Raw genomic sequence first — 20024 nt, forward strand, 5'->3', positions numbered from 1 at the left:
GATTTTAGGCCATCTTGTTTAAATATATCTTCCAGAAAAAAAGAGACTCACTACATCAAGAAGAGGAGGGAATTAGAATATTTTGGAGACAGCTAGTCAGTTTTGCGAAGCAAAAGCCAAGAGAGATGAAGGCAGTAAACCTTTGGGCCAAAATAGTAAAAAGGGGATTAGTGTCCATAATCTCTAAAATATTTTTTACTTACCAGTTTGGGAAAAAAAGGTAAGAATCTTCTCTCTGGCTTTGGCAAGCCATCTCTCCCACACGAGAGATTCCTGAGTTCTGAGCTTCATTTAAATCTCTTTCCCCAAATTCAGGGAGAATTAGCCAAATACGACGCAGCCATTCTAACAGTATAAGGAAAATGCTACAATCTATGTGTAAGGGAACTGGAAATGACTAGTTAGCTACACCGACAATTATTTAAAGCACTTCAGGGCTCTTAACATTCACTTCGGCGGCTCCAGAATGGGAGAAAGGTCACAGATAAGAGGGGGACCTAGGTCCCCTCCCCGCCCAGCCCTGGAGAAAAGGGCAGTTGAGGAGGCCGACATAAGTACTGGGAGAGAGTGGGGGGAACAAAGGGAGGCACCATGAGGTTGAAATTCGCAGATTCAAGAATAGGTTCTGGTACTAATTATCTGTGTCTGATTTTAGGCAAATCACAAACTCCCCAGGCCCCCAAATCTCCATTTGTAAAATGAGGTGACCCAACTCAGGTTTTCCTCCTTCCAGCGCTAAAATTCTTCTAAAACTTTTCCAGTCCCAGAGCAAACATCAAGACTACGTTTGAAGGGAGCCATCTGCATCTCTGTAATATTCCACTCTTACAGGGAGAGGGAAAGAGTGATTAAACAAGAACAGCTTCACCAGGGTCACTTTAAAGTAGCTGCTCAAACTGGCCCTGCTTTATTGGGGGTGGAGGAGGTGGGAGGGTAGCATAGAAGACAGTACCCTAACTTGCTAGAGCCCCCCAGGCCTGCTCCTTTCACAACCACCGCCATTTATAGGAGCCAGAGGGGTTTTAAAAATACAGACTATGGACTTTTTACAACTCCTATGTCATTATTCAGTTGCCATCCTAACCTGTACCTTGCCAATAAACTCCGTCTTCCCCTCTTGGAATTTACTGCCTAAACACAAGGTATTGCAGAGATTCTAGAATTGAAAACCCTGGAGGTGAGAGGCGGCGAGAGGGTGGGTGTCGCCACCCTGTCCTGGGCTCTAGGCTTGAAACCACCATGTGCCCTGGAACGCTCCACGATCTCATCACCACCACTCCATTCTTTTCAAGGAAAACAACCCCGGCAGCTGCTAGGTCAGTTTCTGAGACCCCTTCCGCTTCGAGCATCCTAGACTAGTAAGATCTGGTGACATACAAACACTCAAGGGATGTTACAATAAACAGAACTAGATGACTACAAGGGGATGACGTGCGAATTTTTAATAAACGGATGACTTTGCGATAATAAGCAATGACAAAGGACGGGGGAAGGGAAGGGAAGGAAAGGCCGACACGGGCTGAGAAGAGAAGGAGGGCAGCAGCCCCTGGAAGGGAAGAGCAACCTAAACGTGGCGAAAGGTTGGAAGGGCGGTCAAACAGCCCCAACCGGCTCAGGGCCAGCTGCCACCCTCCCCCACGCCTTTCTCTTGGACAGGCACCGGCCCTGGGGGCGGGGCGCGCGTGCGCAATGGAACGCTGCGCCAACCGCCACCGCTCCCGGAGGCGGCTGGGACCGGCTGGAGCCGGTTAGAACAGGCGGAACCCGCCCGCGAGCCTACGACTCACAAAGGGAGCCGGCGGCTCACGACCAGCATATCCCTGCGCGAGGCGGGCGTGGGGTGGGGGGTGGGGGTGCGGGTGCGGTGGCCTTCGTGTCGCGCCCCTCCCCCCACTTCCTCAAAGGCCTCAGGCCGCGCCGGCCCGGAAACACACCCCTCCCCCGCCCGGGCAGCCCGAGGGTCCTGGAGGGCCAGCGGCCCCGGCGGGGCGTGCCCAGCCCGCTCGGCCTCTCCTCAGCATTTTCTTGCCGAGACCTCTAGTTGCGTGGAAGCCGGTGTCCGGGAAGTCCCCCCCAACCCCCAAGACTTTTAAAAGTCTCGAGAGTTAAACCGTAGATGACGCAAAATTTGTAAAACAGAAGAACGTGGGAAAGCAAACCCGCAAGTAAAGGTTCACAAAAATTTGAGAACTTGTTCCCTCGCGGAGTGCCTGCCCAAGGTCGCCTTGTCTTTGGAGGTGAAATCACTGACTTTTGTTATTGATACTTTATAAAGAGGACATGTAAACTTGGTTTTGACAACTTTAACGGGAGAGAAGCCTGGAAGCTTAGAAACGCTTCACGTTTGGCAAGAACAAGAAGTTAATCCCGGCTTGATTTAAAATGTCTAAGCAGGCAACCAAAAGTGTAGGGCTCTAGCTGACATTTAGTAAATACAGAATCGACAACAAAAGCATGTAGCATGTCAAGTAACAGGCCCACGCTGATGCCTCGATTTTAGCCTTTGAGATGGGTGGCCAGCACTGTTGCAGAAGACGACAATAAACTGTGGCTGTTGGAGACATTTTCGAGAAGTGGACTTATACATTTAGTAGAATTCTTAAGCAGATAACCTGGACCGATCGGATTTCATGAATAAAAGGGCAAACAGGCCGGTTGCTGTATAAACCTCAGAACCACCTCGCAGGACTTGAGGCCGTTGGGGGAAAAACTGCAACGCTTCGCTTCTAAAATGGCTGCGGTCTGTACTTGTGAGGCTGAAGCTCGGTTACATAATGGAAAGGCAGGCCGTCAGCAAACCTAGTTTAACCTTCCTTCAAAAAGCACTAAGTTGTACCCACTGTACTCCAAGGAAACACGAGAAGTATTTTAAAAGTTGCTAAAACATTCCCAAGTAATGGCTCTGACTTTTTGTAAGCTGGTCTATTTAAATGTGATTTTCATTGTTTTTGCCCAAATTTTCAGCTCAAATCTACTTGTTAATAAGTTTTAAAAATCTGGGTACAGGGCTTGCGATCAAGTTGCACAAACTTAAGAGTCTAGAAAGTCTCGTCAACCAGATAATATTTTTACCCCTCCGGAGGAACTATTTTTGCTTCCCTCACAAAGGCGGCGGAAGGGTATTGAAATTCGGGGGTGTCAGCCGTCCTTCCTCTATAAATATGCCGCAGCGGGCGGGGTGGCAGGTATCGAGGCAGCGAGCGTAGAGGCTGCTGTGAGGGAGGAGGCGCTGCCTGAGGAGACCGCAGATAAGTTTTTCTGCTAAGATAGATAGGATTAGTATAATTCTGTAGGAATTATAAATAGAATACTGAGATACTGCTTTGCATTAAATTCTTAGAGTAACTTTGATAACTTAAGATTATTTTAGGGGAAATATGAAGACTTAAAGAGTAGGTTGGGAAAGGAAGAAAAATAATTTTAGAACATGGCGGAGGTTAGGAGCTGAAACTTCTTCATGGAGTGAAAAAAATAATTTTAAAAAGAATTGCTGAAAGAAATAGGACTGCACAGTACGGAATTTTCTTAAATGAAAGGCAGCCTTTTAGATTAACGTTAAAACGTAGGGTGACATAAACAGAACCTAACCGTCGTTTAAAAAAGTCAAGTTGTAGAGGATTAAAATTCTTTAAAGGCCGTCTTTTAAGAAAATTAACTGAAGGTGATTTAAGAAACATGCCTTCAAATTCATGGCGCAATAAAAATTGCGACATTTGAAGCCTACTTGATTATAAGGGCTTTATTTGCTAAAGCCGACGGAAATAATAATTAGGGATGGTAGGATAAAGATTTTGAGAAAGAAGATAAGAAATTTGAAGTGGAAAACTCGGAAGACAGAAGTACAGGAAGGCGAAGAAAAGACTAGAGAAGATAGGAAAAGTAGAAGATAAAAATATGCCTGTTAGAAGACAGAAAAACTAATTTTAGCCCAGAAGGTAGGAGGCGGAAGAAAAAGTAGACAAAACTAGAAGAGAGAAAGAAGGTTGAACATACGGTCGAGTATTTCAGATAGAAAATGAAAAACAAGCTATTGGACATAAGCATACCAGATAGACGTCAAAAAAAAATTAGAAGATGGGAAAGTTCAAAGCCAAAAAATTGGATAAAGTAAAGGAACAAAAACTAAGGAAAATAATTTTTTATAGTTAAAAGAATTATAAAAGCCCATCAACTTAATTCTGGTGGTGCAGAAGTTAGATTTGAGAAGATGAGGGTTTTTAAACTGCTGTAGGTCAGGACCAACTTAGAAGACTATCCCAAAACTAGAAGGGAAGTCAGTTTAAAATCACAGCAAAAAGCTACTAAAAGGACTGAAGTAATTTAAAAACTAAGAATGTTTTTGGAAGAGTTAAACATTTGAAAGGCTGTAAATACAGTAGCTTAGTTTCCTTTGGAAAATTTAAAGGACTTTGTAACTGAAGGAAATCCAAGAGCAAGAATAACCGTCAAGTTAACATTTTTGCATTGGACTTTGCGCTAAGATGAGTTTTTAAATTCTGAGGACTAGGCGCTAATTAACAGCTGACCTAGGTGCTACACAGAAGTGGATTCAGTGAATCTAGGAAGACAGGAGCCGCAGACAGGATTCCAGGAGCCAGTGTTTGGTGAAACTAGGACTGAGGAGCAAGCGGCAGCTCGTGAATATAGGGAAGAGGAGCCCGGGAGCCAGTGCGATTTGGTGAAGGAAGCTAGGAAGAAGGAAGGAGCCCTAACGATTTGGAGGGGAAGCTAGGAGAGGATCCCAGGAAGGAGGAGGCCAGTGCGATGTGGTGATGAAGCTAGCGTGCGGCTTGGCTTGGCAACCACGCGGAGGAGGCGAGCAGGCGGTGTGGAGGATAGATAGAGGATCCTAGAGCGGCAGCCCAGTGTGCCAGGCCCGCAGGGAGAGCCAGTGGTGTGGTAAAAAAAAATCCGTGAGGTCGTCCGTATCGTGGGTTGTTTTTTTCTCTTTAATTTTTTTTTTTTGTAATTGAGTATGGTAATATCTTTGAATTTCCTAATGGTAATGGGGGAGTTGTGTACCTAAGCATAAAGGGTTTTATGGGGACGTAGGCCGATTTTCGGGTGTCGTAGGTTTCTCTTTTGCAGGCCTATTTTCTCATGCATCTTTTCTGGAGCTTTTGAGGGCAGACTTCCAAGGCCCGGAGGAATGGTAGATGGCAAGTGTTTTTGTTTTTAACCAATATGAGGGAAAACAAATGGATTTGATAGAACGACTTTGAGAGGATTTCAGCAAGTTGTGTAAGCAGGTTTTATATTTAGCTTGGGGTAATGAAGCATTTCAATTTCGTGAATAGAGGACCTATTTTTCTTTCCTCACCCTGTATTCTAAAAGTTTTCTGAATGTGTAGCTTGGGTGTGTAATTCTGGGGGGAAAGTTTTGGGGGGGGGCAAAATATGTTTTGAGTTTTTTTCCCTTTAGGTCTGTCTAGAATTCCAAAGGCAAATGACTCAAGGTAACAGGAAAAAAGAAAATCCAGTATCAGGACTATCAGAACACCACAGGTTTACAGTTTGTAGAAACGAGAGCACAAGCAGCTCTCATTTGAGGTCTGTGGCGGAGCTATCCATTGGAGAAATGGCTGGTAGTTATTCTATTTTTCCACCCCTTAATCAGATACTTTTTAAAGTACGTAACTGGTTATTTTTACTTGAAGTATTTTGGGGAAGAGGGCGGGGGAGAAAATGTTTCTCTGAGATTTTCCACAGATGCTATAGTACTATTGACAAACTGAGGTAGAGAAGGATTGTACTGCTACGCTGTTTGGCGCCAACACCTTCAGGGATTGGAGCAGCTTTTTCCCTGGAAGAGTATCTCTCCCCAGTGAAGCTGAAGGGCACACCAGCACAGTGCAGCTTTGGGTCATATTCAGTCATCTCAGCAGAACTTCAGAAGAGCTTGACTAGGCCAAATGTTGAAGTTAAGTTTTCAAATAATGTAACTTTTAAGATAACTTATTAAAGGGGAGGGGCACATTTTGGCAATTAGTCGGCAGTGGCTTATGGTTGGGATTGGGAGGGTTGGGTTTAGGTAATTGTTTAGTTTATGATTTCAGATAACTCATACCAGAGAACTTAAATACTTAGGATGGAAAACTAAAGAACTCTCAACTTCCAAGGTGGCAAGTAACTCCCAATTTTCTAGTTTCTGTTTTTCCCCAGTGTTTGAATTTGACAGCTGGGAAAGTTCATGAAGATTGACTGGATTTAAAGTGTAGGGCTTGGGGAAGGAAAATGGTGGACTGGGGGTTGGTCTAGCCCACTGGGCTGCCTTAGATTAAAAACTTGGGAATTTTTTAAATGCTTAAGTTGTTTGCATATGGTAGTGTGTGGTTCTCTTTTGGAATTTTTTTCAGGTGGTTTAATAAAACTTAATACTACTGTAGGAGCTTCAGAGCAAAGGAAGTGGCTTAATGATCCTGAAGGGATTTCTTCTGATGGTAGCTTTTATATTATCAAGTAAGATTCTATTTTCAGTTGTATGTAAGCAAGCATATTTTTTTAGTGTAGGAAAAACTTGTGTGTGTGACTGCAAAACAGGATGTTAAGGTATGATTCAAAATTATTGTAAACTGTCTCAAATTTGCATCTAAGTATTTGTAAATTATAACTGATAAGAGGGTGGGCTTTTGTTGATGAGGGAGGGGAAACCCTTTTTTTTTTCCTGTAGACTTTTTTCAGATAACATCTTCTGAGTCATAACCAGCCTGGCAGTATGATGGCCTAGATCGAGAGGGGAACAGCTCCTTGGTGAATGATAAGTAAAGGCAGAAAAGATTATATATCATACCTACATGGGGGAAAAAGCATAACCCTGAGATCCTTAACTACTGATGAACACATTGTCTGCATATGCCAAAAAAAATTAAGCAAATGAAAGTTACCAATTTAAAGTTAATGGAGTCTACCACTTTAAAGTTTGGCTTATCAAGCTGTATCCACAAAAGTAATGATGAGAAATAATGAAATGATGAGAAATACAATGAAGATCAAATGTCCATCTCAATACTGCTTTTACAAAAGCAGAATAAAAAAGCGAAATGAAATGAAAATGCTACACATTAATCCTGGAATAAAAGAAGCTGAAATCATTGAAATGAGTGGGATCAAGTGGATTGAGGAGGAGGCTGTGCTGTTTGCCAATCTTTCGTTTGCCTCAGACAGGTGTCTCATTATCAGAAGAGTTGCTTCATTTCATCTGGGAGCAGAAAACAGCAGGCAGCTGTTAACAGATAAGTTTAACTTGTACCTCTGCAGTATTGCATGATAGGGATAAGTGCTTACCTTTGCTAAGAGCTGTGGAGGTCTTAGGTCCCTTACCTGAGGGATTTTCCTATCCAGCCTTTTAAAATGAGACAGGACTTGGTGTGCCTGTGGGCTTCCATGATGGGTTAGCACACTTCACTCAGAGGCTAGTAATGCCTTAAAGCCTCTTGAGATAAAGGTAATGTGTATAATACTAAGAACATTTGTTTAGCACTGAGTCTCTGAAAAGCCTATTAAAGGGTAGCATAACGTGCTGTTAACCAGAATTCAGATTGTTAATCTTGCTAAAATTTAAATGTTATGATGTGTATTGTGCAGAAAACCGTTAAATTATTCAAAATAAAATACTTTGTAGAGAATGTATGCTTTTAGAAAGCTGTCTCCTTATTTAAATAAAATTGTTTGTCTAGTTAGTGTTGGGCAATCTTGGGGGGATTCTTCTCATCTTTCAGAAACTTTGAACACTCTTTAACGGACAAGATCAGGAGTTGAGCGGAAGAACGAATTTAACTTAAGGCAGGAAAAACAAATTTTATCCTTCGTAAAAGTGATGAGCATTTAATAATTCCAGGCACATGGCAATAGAGGCCCTCTAAATAAGGAATAAATACCTCTTAGACAGGTGGGAGATTATGATCAGGAAAACAGGTAACACCTATGCTGTTTTCAGAAAGTCAGGAGTCCAGTGGTTAAACTAGAGTAATGAGAGATCTTACTGTCCACATTTCCAGTTTGCATGTTAACTTTAAATGCTTAACAGTCGCGTTATCTAGTGGTAGCTGGTGTTTACACTGTTGGCCTTTTATATAGGCACTTGGTGTGGGGGAGGGCATGTGGGTTTTTTAAAGAATTTTCCTTTGCAGAGGCTTCATTTCATCCTTCATGAAGCTGTTCAGGATTTTGACTTGCATATAAGCACTTGGCTCTGCCTTCTGCTCTACTAGTGAGTGTGAGACCTTGCAGTGAGTTTATCAGCATACTCAAGTAAATGTTTCCCCCCTGATTTTGGAGGGAAGGGAGGAGAGGGTGGGGCTTACTTGTTTTAGTTTTTTTTTTGCAGACTACACAGAATGCAGTTGTCTTGATCTCAGGTCTGTCTGTTCTGTTGGCAAGTAATGCAGTACTGTTCTGATCCGCTGCTATTAGAATGCATTGTGAAACAACTGGAGTATGATTAAAAGTTGATAGTGATTGTTGAAGGAAAATCCAGCTGAGTAATAAAAGGCTGAGTGTTGAGGAAATTTCTGCAGCTTTAAGCATTCGTGTTTGTGATTGAAGCAAAGTCCCTTTTGCTGTGCTTTTAGGTAAAATGCTTTTTTGTTCACTTCTGGTAAGGGGGTGGGAGGGCACTGAAGCCTTTAGTCTTTTCCAGATGCAACTTTAAAATCAGTGACAAGAAATAAATTTCAAACGAACAACAGTCGTCACGAAATTTAACTGGCAAGTGGAAATGTTTAACAACAGTTCAGTGGTCTTAGTGCATTGTCTTTGTGCCGGGTTTCTCTCTCCCCTCCCTTGGTCTTAATTCTTATATCCAGGAACATTCAAAACAACAGACGTATGCGAAGGGCCAGAGAAGCCAGACCCAGTAAGGAAAAATAGCTTATTTACTTTTAATAAACAAACCAAACATTGCATTTTAAATGTGGGGATTGGGAACCACTAGTTCTTTCAGATGGTATTCTTCAGACTATAGAAGGAGCTTCCAGTTGAATTCACCAGTGGACAAAATGAGGACAACAGGTGAACAAGCTTTTTCTATATTTACATACCAAGTCAGATCTGTTACGGGTAATTCAGTACTAAATGACCTTCCAGCTTTACGCTGGTGTCAACAGCATGAGCAAGTTGTTTGTTGGCCTGGGGGTGGAGGGGTGAGGTGGGCGCTAAGCCTTTTTTTAAGATTTTTCAGGTAACCCTCACTAAAAGCACCAAAGGCTTAAAGTAGGACAACCACGGAGCCTTCCTGTGGCAAGAGAGACAGCAAAGCGCTATTATACCAAGGTCAATCAGAATGGTGTCGGCCTCTCAACCCCATCTTCTGTTAGGAAATGAGGACTTGCCTCAACGACACCCTTTGCAGACAATGCATTGAGGCTGTCTTTTTGGGGAGTGAAGCATCCAAAGGAATGCTCGAGTACCTTGTATACCCCTGGGCTTGTCCTAACATACAACTCAGCTGTTTTTATAGCAGCTCTTAATAAAGCCCAAACCTCAAGAAGTGATGCTTGAAGGGGAGGGAAAGGGGGAAAGCGGGCAACCACTTTTCCCTAGCTTTTCCAGAAGCCTGTTAAAAAGCAAGGTCTCCCCACAAGTGACTTCTCTGCCACATCGCCAACCCCTGCCTTTGGCCTAGCGCAGACCCTTCACCCCTCACCTCGATGCTGCCGGTAGCTTGGATCCTTGTGGGCATGATCCATAATCGGTCTTAAGGTAATTGGTGCCAAGGTCTTCCGGTGGGTTGCACTACTAGAAATGACCATTAATTTGCCTGCAAATAGTTAATGATATTAAGACCACAACTAAAAAGCTCTAAGATGTTTCAGATGTGTGGCATTATTATCCAGTGATTAAAAGAAACAAACCAGTAAATGGAGAAATAACATTTGAGAACTGTCATGTTGGGTGGGAAGGTATAAACTGAAGTAGACAGGCACTTTAGCAGTTGAGAGGGGCTGTTGGGGGGGGGGGATTGCAAAAATTCTCTGCTAAGACTTTTTCAGGTGAACATAACAGACTTGGCCAAGCTAGCATCTTAGCTGAAGCAGATTCTCCAGTGCTCTTCAGTAGGGTTATTTATAAAGGTTTTTCTTTTCCTGAGAAAACAAAAGGTTTTGTTTTCTCAGGTTTTGCTTTTTGGCCTTTTCCTAGCTTTAAAAAAAAAGCAAAAGATGCTGGTGGTTGGCACTCCTGGTTTCCAGGACGGGGTTCAAGTCCCTGTGGCATCTTTGCTTGACTTTAACTAACTCTGCTCTCAAGACTATGTTTTTCTTCTTTTGCTTCGGGTGCTAGGCTCTAGAGTTAGGGGAGGTGGAAGATAAAAGTAGCTTCAAACTATATGTTTTCATTTGTCAGAAGCCTGAACTGGTTTGTATTTGTATTTACATAGGAACCTAATATAATTGCATTGTCTTTAATTTTCAGGTATTCCTCATGTATCTAGTGTTTGGAGAAGTCTCACTATTGAAAATTTTAATTACATATTAATAAAAATTAAAAAGCTTTTCATTGGTGTGATTCATTTGTGTACAAATCAAACTGGTTTGGGTGGGTGTTTTCGTGGGTGTTCTACCTTGTTCCTGTTTAACTTGTCTAATAAGTTATACTGCAGTATCATGCAGTCTAATCTCCCAAGTAGAGCAGGGACCTGGAGGGGGGAAAGCGGTGCACTGGGTGAGCTGAAGGACCCAGCAACATCCCTACAGAAAAAAATGGACACTTCCTTTAAAGCAGCCTACTTTCTGCTGTTCATCAGTTGGCTCTGAGCTGGGCTGGGATGGAGAAAAACAGCTGGGGGACATGGGGAGGAGCGGTATTACCATTTCTTCTATGAAAGTACTTAAAGCTGGTTAAAAAGCTCTCTGCTGTTCCCGCTGATGTCTTAACTGACTCCGTTTTTTAATCAGTTGTCATTTCCCAAGCTACAAGCTGGTCATGTCACTTGTCCTGTGGAATGGCCTGTAAACCTGCAGATCATCCCTCTTGCTTGTAACTGGAAAACCCTCACGGTCCCACCCATCTTCTAAACCCCTGAGATGTCCTTGCTCCTCCCTGTATTCCCTGAACGAGTAGGAGAGTCTCCTTTCAGGAAACCTGGCCAGTGAAACCCAAGTGTGGGACACAGTTGTGAAGAAGATGCTCACCTAGCACCGGTCTCCCAGCCTGGCTACACCCTCAGCCCAGTGGAGGGGAGGGGCCTCAGCAAACAGCTTTGTCCTACATTACTGAACTCGTTAAGTTGCTCATGTGTTGCGAATGGGGAAGCAAGCTCTGATTGGGTCACTGGCAAGGCAGCAGGGCTGGAATTTGAACCCTGGTCCCCAACACTTGAATTCTCTGTTGCTTTTACTAAAGTGCATGAATGTGCATCAACTGTCCAACTACATAGAAAATAAACAAGGACCTACTGTATAGCACGGGAAACTATATTCAATATCTTGTAATAACCTATAATGGAAAAGAATCTGAAAAATATATATGTAATTATATGTATATTCACCTTGCTGTTCACCTGAAACCCAACGTTGTAAATCAACTATACTTCAATTAAAATAATAAAATCAACTGTCCAGACAGGTCAGCAGCAGACCAGCCCCCAACACAATGGTCCCTGGGCTTAAGTGCCTATTCTGAGTTGATGCCCAGTTTCAGCATCTTTTGGAGAAGTCTCTGTTCTTGCAGAGCTGGAAGACTCCCAGGAAGCGCAAGGACTTCACTGGAGAGCAAAGGAGTAAGAGAGGAGAGGCTGGGGATTCACCAGGGGCTACATGTTTCCTGGTGCTGAGCAGGCTCAAAACTGGCCAGGATTGGAAAATGTCAAGGCCAGGGTCAGCGACAGGAAGGGGCAAAGAAGGAGGCCAGAAGTCATTTCCTCCTTCTGAGCACAAAAAGAGAGAAGGAGGCCACCATAAAATTCCTCTGAAGGTTATGTCCAAGGCAGGGGCCTAGATCTTGATAATATAAACGAACCCCAGGAAAGTCCTTTATTTACTCCTCCAGCTGTACAAAAGACTTTTTCACTCTGGGGTTTTTTTTCTTTTTTTTTGGATTTCATTATTCTGATAATTCCAGTACTGCAGTGGGTGACTAAAACAAACCTGAGTTAAGTGACAGCTCCACCATTTCCCAGCCTCTCCAAACTTGCCCTCAAGTCTCCCAGGCCCAGGGCTAGTTGGTTTGGATTTGGGAAGCAGATTTCTGACTTCAGTAAGGGTGCAACTAGGAAAATGAGAAGACTTGGAGGGAGGGGCAGGGTATTGGGGAAAGTGAGAAGTGGGAGTGTCTAGCAGGGTTTTTTTTTTGGGGGGGGGGCTACGTTCGGTCTTTGTTGATGCGCACGGGCGTTTCTCTAGTTGTGGCGAGCCGGGGCTAGTCTTCGTTGCGGTGCGCGGGCTTCTCATTGTGGTGGCTTCTCTTGTTGTGGAGCAGGGGCTCTAGGCATGCGGGCTTCCGTAGTTGTGGCTCGCGGGCTCTAGAGTGCAGGCTCAGTAGTTGTGGCGCACGGGCTTAGCTGCTCAGCGGCATGTGGGATCTTCCTGGGCCAGGGATTGAATCCGTGTCCCCTGCATTGGCAAGCAGATTCTCAACCACCGCGCCACCAGGGAAGCCCTCTAGCAGGGTTGTTGATTCAGAAGCTCAGAAAATATAGGCGACATAGGTCAGATCCTGGCTCCTGGCTCTGACAAGTCGGCAAATGGAGTGTCACCTGCCCTTTCCAGGACTCTGTTTTTCCTGTTTAAATGGGGATGATGCCCTGTCTGCCTGCTGCAGTGAGAAGAGTAGCCACAGGAGATGCAAATGTATGGAACTGGAAATGAGTAGGCTTTTGACGCCATCTAGTGAACAAATGCAGTATTGCAAACCCTGTCCTTGGAATACTTCATAATACACTTGTTTGTTCAACAAACGTTTATTTTTATTGCTGAGTAGTATTCCATTGCATGGGTATTATGATTTCAGTTACTTCCCATTTTTAGTAATTATGATGCATAGTTTTTAAGAAATTTCCAAGCTATTTCCCCAAGTGGTTGTACCATTTTGCATTCCCACCAACAGTGTATGAGAGTTCCAATTGCTCCATACTCACCATCATTTGGTATGATCATATCTTTATTTTATTTTTAAAAATAAATTTATTTATTTTATTTGTTTTTATTTCTGGCTGTGTTGTGTGTGTCTGTTGCTGTGCACTGGCTTTCTCTAGTTGCGGGGAGCAGGGGTTACTCTTGGTTGCAGTGCACGGACTTCTCATTGCGGTGGCTTATCTTGTTGTGGAGCACGGGCTCTAGGGCTTCAATTGTTGTGGCGTGCGGGCTCAGTAGTTGTGGCTCGCAGGCTATAGAGCTCAGGCTCAGTAGTTGTGGCACATGGGCTTAGTTGCTCCACGGCATGTGGGATCTTCCCGGACCAGGGCTCGAACCCGTGTCCCCTGCATTGGCAGGCGGATTCTTAACCACTGCGCCACCAGGTGATCATATCTTTAAATTTTAGCTATTCTAGTGAATATGTAGTGGTGTCTCATTGTGATTTTAATTTGCATTTCTCTATGACCAGTAGTGCTGAGTATCTTTTCATGTGCTTACTTGCTATTTATATATCTTCTTAGGTGTAGTGTCTATTCAGGTTTTTTTTGGCCAATGTTGTTACTGGGATGTTTATCCTTTTATTGTTGAATTGTAACAGCTTTTTTTTTTTTTTTTTTTTTGCGGTACGCGGGCCTCTCACTGCTGTGGCCTCTCCCGTTGCGGAGCACAGGCTCCGGACGCGCAGACCCAGCGGCCATGGCTCACGGGCCCAGCCGCTCCGCGGCATGTGGGATCTTCCCGGACCGGGGCACGAACCCGTGTCCCCTGCATTGGCAGGCGGACTCTCAACCACTGCGCCACCAGGGAAGTCCAGAAGTTTTAAATCTTGAACAAACCACTGATGTGCACAATAACATGGAGCAATTTCAAAATAATTATGTTGTGAGAAAGAAACCAGTTTTTTTTAAAGTACATACAGGGAATTCCCTGGCGGTCCAGTGGTTAGGACTCTGTGCTTTCACCGCTGAGGGTGCAGGTTCAATCCCTGGTAGGGATTGGGAACTATGGTCCTGCAAGCTGCATGGTGCAGCCAAAAAACAAAAACAAAAAACTACACACTGTCTGGTTCCATTTATGCAAAATTGTCAAAAATAAAAACTAATCTAGGGCTTCCCTGGTGGTGCAGTGGTTGAGAGTCCACCTGCCGATGCAGGGGACACGGGTTCGTGCCCTGGTCCGGGAAGATCCCACATGCCGCGGAGCGGCTGGGCCCGTGAGCCATGGCCGCTGAGCCTGTGCATCCGGAGCCTGTGCTCCGCAACGGGAGCGGCCACAGCAGTGAGAGGCCCACATACCGCAAAAAAAAAAAAAAAAAAAAAACCTAATCTAAAATAACAGCTGACTAGGAGTTACAAAGGGGCACTTGGGGGTGATGATCATGTTCATTGCCTTGATTGTTGGTTTCATGGATGTACACATGTCAACACTCATCAAATTATATACTTCAATTACTTGCAGTTTATTGTACATCGAGAAACTGTAAAATAAAGAATATACACACACATGAACAAGCATCTCTTGCACACTTACTGTGCGCCAAACGCTGGGAAGATGCTGGGGATACAAAGAGAAACAGTGGGCTCTCTTCAGCAGCTCAAGTCTTGAAGCAGAGCCCTACATTCACCTCCCCAAGGCTATGGCGACAGGGTGTCTTCCAGGCCCTTCTCTGCTCCCTGCCCGTCCACCTCCACAGACTGCCTGTTAGGGTTCCTGTGCACACTCTGGCTGTGCCCACCTCACTGGCCTCTATCCAGCCTCTGATACCCACACCCACTTGACCAGCAGTCCCTTCCTTCCCCTACAGGAACCACCCAAACCCCACACACAGCCCCTCCTGTCCCGTCTCTGTCCTTCCCTCGTGCCTTTCCCCCTTGCTGGAATACTCTCTGCCCTCACCCATCTCCAGTGGAAATCCCACTCCTTCAAGGTTCAGCTCAGAAGCTCCCTCAGCCCTTGCCTGGGCCGTCGTGCCTTGAGCCCCCTCCTGCGTGTTCCCCAGCCTCCTGGAACCTGTGTTCTGGTTTCCATCCAAGCCCTGCCTGGGCACTGACCCAGGGTCATGCTCTGGTTCACTCCACTAAAACAGGAGGACCACACCCTCCTGAACAGACATGTGTGTGCACAGCCCTGGTCACAGACCCTGGTGTTGCTACACACTTGCCAACTTTTCACCAGAGCCACTCTTACAAACGTATACCGCTTTTTAGACAGTGATTCCTTTTTTTTTTTTTTTTTTGCGGTACACGGGCCTCTCACTGCTGTGGCCTCTCCCGTTGCGGAGCACAGGCTCCGGACACGCAGGCTCAGCGGCCATGGCTCACGGGCCCAGCCGCTCCGCAGCATGCAGGATCTTCCCGGACCGGAGCACGAACCCGCGTCCCCTGCATCGGCAGGCGGACTCTCAACCACTGCACCGCCAGGGAAGCCCAGTGATTCCTTTTTCAGTACAATTTCTCCCCTTCCCACACCCCTTTTCTTAGTTCCCCGGCAAGGGATCGAACCTGTGCCCCCAGCAGTGGAAGCGCGGAGTACTAACCACTGGACTGCGAGGGAATTCCCCCCCCCCGCTTTCTTTTTTATTTTATTTTTTAAAATTTATTTATTTATTTATTTTTGGCTGCATTGCTGCGCGCAGGCTTTCTTTGGTTGCGGCGAGCAGGGGCTACTTTTCACTGCGGTGCACAGGCTTCTCACTGCAGTGGCTTCTCTTGTTGAGGAGCAAGGGCTCTAGGCACACGGGCTTCAGTAGTTGTGGCACGTGGGCTCAGTAGTTATGGCGCACAGGCTTAGTAGCTCTGTGGCATGTGGGATCTTCCCGGACCAGGGCTCAAACCCGTGTCCCCTGCATTGGCAGGTGGATTCTTAACCACTGTGCCACCAGGAAAGTCCCATCTTTTTTATTTTAATAACCTTTTTATTTTATAATGATTTTAGACTTACAGAAAAGTTGCAAATTGATACAGCAAGTTATAATGACTATTATTTTTTATTTTTTATTTTTTTGGTACGCGGGCCTGTCACTGTTGTGGCCTCTCCCGTTGCGGAGCACAGGCTCCGGACGCACAGGCTCAGAGGCCATGGCTCATTGGCCTAGCCGCTCCGCGGCATGTGGGATCTTCCCAGACCGGGGAACGAACCCGTGTCCCGTGCACCCGCAGGCGGACTCTCAACCACTGTGCCACCAGGGAAGCCCATGACTATTATTTTTTAACCGAGAAATGCACCAGATCAACTCACTATTACATGTGATACTTCAACTTTACGGTTTCAGGCAAAGAAACTCATCACTGAACTCAATGCAACAGTTTGGAACAATCTGGAACAAATGGAATCATGGACCAGATTTAGTAGAAGCCAAAGTGTTTTACTTTGGACAGCAGTCCTGCCAAGCCCGAGAGTGGGCAAAGTGGAAACAGAACAGGTGGCCCTGGCCTCGCAGGCCAAGGTGGGGGGCGTCTGCCTTCACGCGAGTGAAGTGGGAGCTGTCGGAGGGTCTTGAGCAGTGGAGTCCGGTGACCTGCCTTACATTCTGTAAAGATCCCTCTGGTGGATGGAGGACGGGGGGTGCAGGGGAGACCAGTGAGGCAGCTGCTACAGGGGCGCAGCAAGGGAGGCTGGTGGCCTGGCAGCTGGGGGAGGGGCAGCAGAGGTGGTGGTACCAGGTGATTGGAGCCCAGATCACCTGCTGGTGGCCTTCGTGGGACAGGAGAGGAAGCGCTGGGGTGAGCCTGGCTTCTGGCCCGGAAGGGTGGAGTTGCATTTGCTGCCGGGGGAGCCGGAGCCAGTTTGTGGGGGACTGAGAGCTGTCGGAGGGTCCGTTGCCTATCTGGGCTGGGCTCAGGGGATGGTCCCCACTGTGGTGGGGCAATGCAGAGGGCATGTGAAACCCCAGACTCCATGAGATGACCTGGGGTGACTTGCCCTGGCCACACCAGCTGCCCGGCCTTAGACCTCAGCTTCCAAACCCTCCCCGGAAGCCACCCCCGTCCCTAGCCCACCTCAGCGCCTGTGTCCAGGGGTGGGAGCCCCAGAGGCACCACCGGGATTCAGCATCACAGACCTGCAACTGTGACACTGCCAATACCCAGCAAACGGTGTGGCCTCCCTTCCTTTTCCCACCGGGGAGGGAAGCCCATACCCAGCCCTCCTGGCAGCCCAGGTGCCCCCAGAAGGTGGAGTCAAAAGGGAGAGAAGTGAGGTGGTCCTGGCCTCCCCTGAGCCCTGGCCCCTCCCAGCTCCTGCCTGGAGCCTGGAACAATAGCAGAGGGAGTGTAGGGCAGTGGGGGGCCAACAAGCCTGGGAAGGAAGATGTGAGGACGTGGAGCAGGGGGGCAAGGCGGGGCGTGCTCTCACCCCCGCCTGACCTGGGCCACTTGCCCCAGAGAAGTGATTTTGGGGGAGGGAGAGGGGTGGTGGTGGAAGTCGACCGGTTCCCAGGCCAGCCCACCTCAGAGCTGAAATGTTGTCCCTGGGAACCAGACGTTCCTGGGCCCAGGCAACTGACAGACAAACAGGTGGCTCGAGCTGCACCCATTTCTGCCCAGGTGGAGCCAGGCCACTGGGAGACAATGCTGTCCCTTCATCCCTCTGCCTGACCAGACTGTCCCATCCTGCCTCCGCTCGCTCACTCGTAACACTCATCCATGTGCTCCCAGCAGTCACCGGGCTGAGATTTGAATCCAGGAAGCCTGGCACACACCCAACTTACATTCTCAACACACATTCACCAGCCAGCTGTGCCTGGGTCCAGTGACAGAGCAACATGGGCCCTGTACTCAGGGAGCCCACGCCATCAGCCCTGACATGCTCATGAATGCTGGGTGTATTGGCCCTTGTGGTCGGGCCAAGGGCCTCCGGGGCCGGGAGGAGGGTGGGCTTCCTGGAGTAGGAGGCATCTGAGTCGGACCTTGACAAAATGTTGGGACTCACTCATGCGAGGACAGGAGGAAAGTCACCCTAAGGGAGGGAAACAGCGTGAGCCAAGGCAGGAGGCTGGAAGGCTGTTTGTCCATGGGGTTACACCCTCGATTCCGGGAGGTCTCTCTCCCCAGCCTACTCCTGAGCTTTGGGGACACCCCCCCGGGCTCCCCACCCCACTCTCTTCCCCACTAGGGAAGCCCCTGGAGTAAGTTTTAAAATCAGAAAAGAGGGCTTCCTTGGTGGCGCAGTGGTTAAGAATCCGCCTGCCAATGCAGGGGACACGGGTTCGAGCTCTGGTCCGGGAAGATCCCACATGCCGCGGAGCAACTAAGCCCGTGCGCCACAACTACTGAGCCTGCGCTCTAGAGCCTGCGAGCCACAACTACTGAAGCCTGCACATGTAGAGCCCATGCTCCGCAACAAGAGAAGCCACCGCAGTGAGAAGCCCACACACTGCAACAAAGAGTAGCCCCCGCCTGCCTCAACTAGAGAAAGCCCCGCTCGCCACAACTAGAGAAAGCCCGGGCACAGTAACAAAGACCCAACGCAGCCAAAAATAAATAAAAATAAAATAAGTAAATTTATTTTTAAAAAATCGGAAAAGAGTGAGTCCTCCAATTTTGTTCTTTTTCAAGATCGTTTTGGCTACTATGAATCCCTTGCAATTCCGTGTGAATTTTAAAATCAGCTTGTTAATTTCTACAAAGAAGCCAGCTGGAATTCTGATAGGGATTGTGCTCAATCTGTAGATCAATCTGGGGAGTACTGCCATCTTAATAATATTAAGTTTTTGACCCATGAATGTGAGATGCTTTCCCACTGACTTAGATCTACGTTAGTGTTTCAACCATGTTTTTGTAATTTTCAGAGTATAAATTTTGCACTTCTTTAATCAAATTTATTCCCAAATATTTTATTCTTTTGATGCTATTGTAAATGGAATTGTTTTCTTAATTTCATTGCTAATGTATAGGACTTTTTAATATTGATCTTGTATCCTGCAACCTTGCTGAGCTCCTTTATTAATTTTAATAGCTTTTTCATGAACTCCTTAGGATTTTCTGTATAAAATATCATGTCATCTGCAAATAGAGATAGTTTTTTTTTAAAAATTTTTACTGGAGCATGGTTGATTTACAATGTTGTGTTAGTTTCAGGCGTACAGTAAAGAGAATCAGTTATAATATACATATATCCACTCTTCTTTAGATTCTTTTCCCATATAGGCCATTATAGAGTATTGAGTAGAGTTCCCTGTGCTATATAGTAGGTCCTTATTAGTTATATATCTTGTATATAGTAGTGTGTATATGTCAATTCCAATCTTCCGATTTATCTCTACCCCCCCTTACCCCCGGTAACCATAAGTTTGCTTTCTACCTCTGTAAGTTTATTTCTGTTTTGTAGATAAGCTCATTTGTACCTTTTTTTTAGATTCCACATGTAAACACTATCATATGGTATTTGTCTTTCTGGTCTGACTTACTTCACTCAGTATGACAATCTCTAGGTCCACCCATGTTGCTGCAAATGGCATTATTCTGTTCCTATTTTATGGCTGAGTAATATTCCATTGCATATATGTACCACAACTTCTTTATCCATTCTTCTGTTGATGGACATTTAGGTTGCTTCCATGTCAAACAGAGACAGTTTTAATTCTTCCTTTCCAGCCTAGATGCTTTTTGTTTCTTCTTGTCTAATTGCCCTAGCTAGAACCTCCAGTATAATGTTGAATGGAGGTGGTAAGGTGGATATCCTTGTCTTATTCTTGACATTAGGAGAAAAACATCCAGTCTTTCACCATTAAGTATGATGTTAGCTGTGGGTTTTTCATAGCTGCCCTATCAGGTTAAGGATGTTCCATTCTTTTTTTTTTTTTTTAAGATTTTTTGATGTGGACCATTTTTTTTTTCTAAATTTACTTTTTAAAACTTTTCATACTTTTTAATGGCTGAGTATTTATTCCATTATATATATGAATAATAATTATATATAATTTATTCCATTATATATATAATGGATCTTTTAAAA

General features: G+C 45.7%; 1 long non-coding RNA gene across 1 annotated transcript; it reads left to right on the forward strand.

Annotated features, from left to right (window-relative positions):
- Nucleotides 1-3176: 3176 nt before the first annotated feature.
- On the forward strand, nt 3177-7088 carry LOC114886850. Its single transcript, XR_003791439.1, has 2 exons — nt 3177-6459; nt 6671-7088. It is a non-coding gene; the product is annotated as an uncharacterized LOC114886850 (long non-coding RNA).
- The last annotated feature ends 12936 nt before the right edge of the window (nt 7089-20024 follow it).

Source organism: Monodon monoceros, unplaced genomic scaffold (assembly GCF_005190385.1).
Source record: "Monodon monoceros isolate NGI ecotype Baffin Bay Population unplaced genomic scaffold, NGI_Narwhal_1 Super_Scaffold_7, whole genome shotgun sequence".
NCBI lineage: Eukaryota > Metazoa > Chordata > Mammalia > Artiodactyla > Monodontidae > Monodon > Monodon monoceros.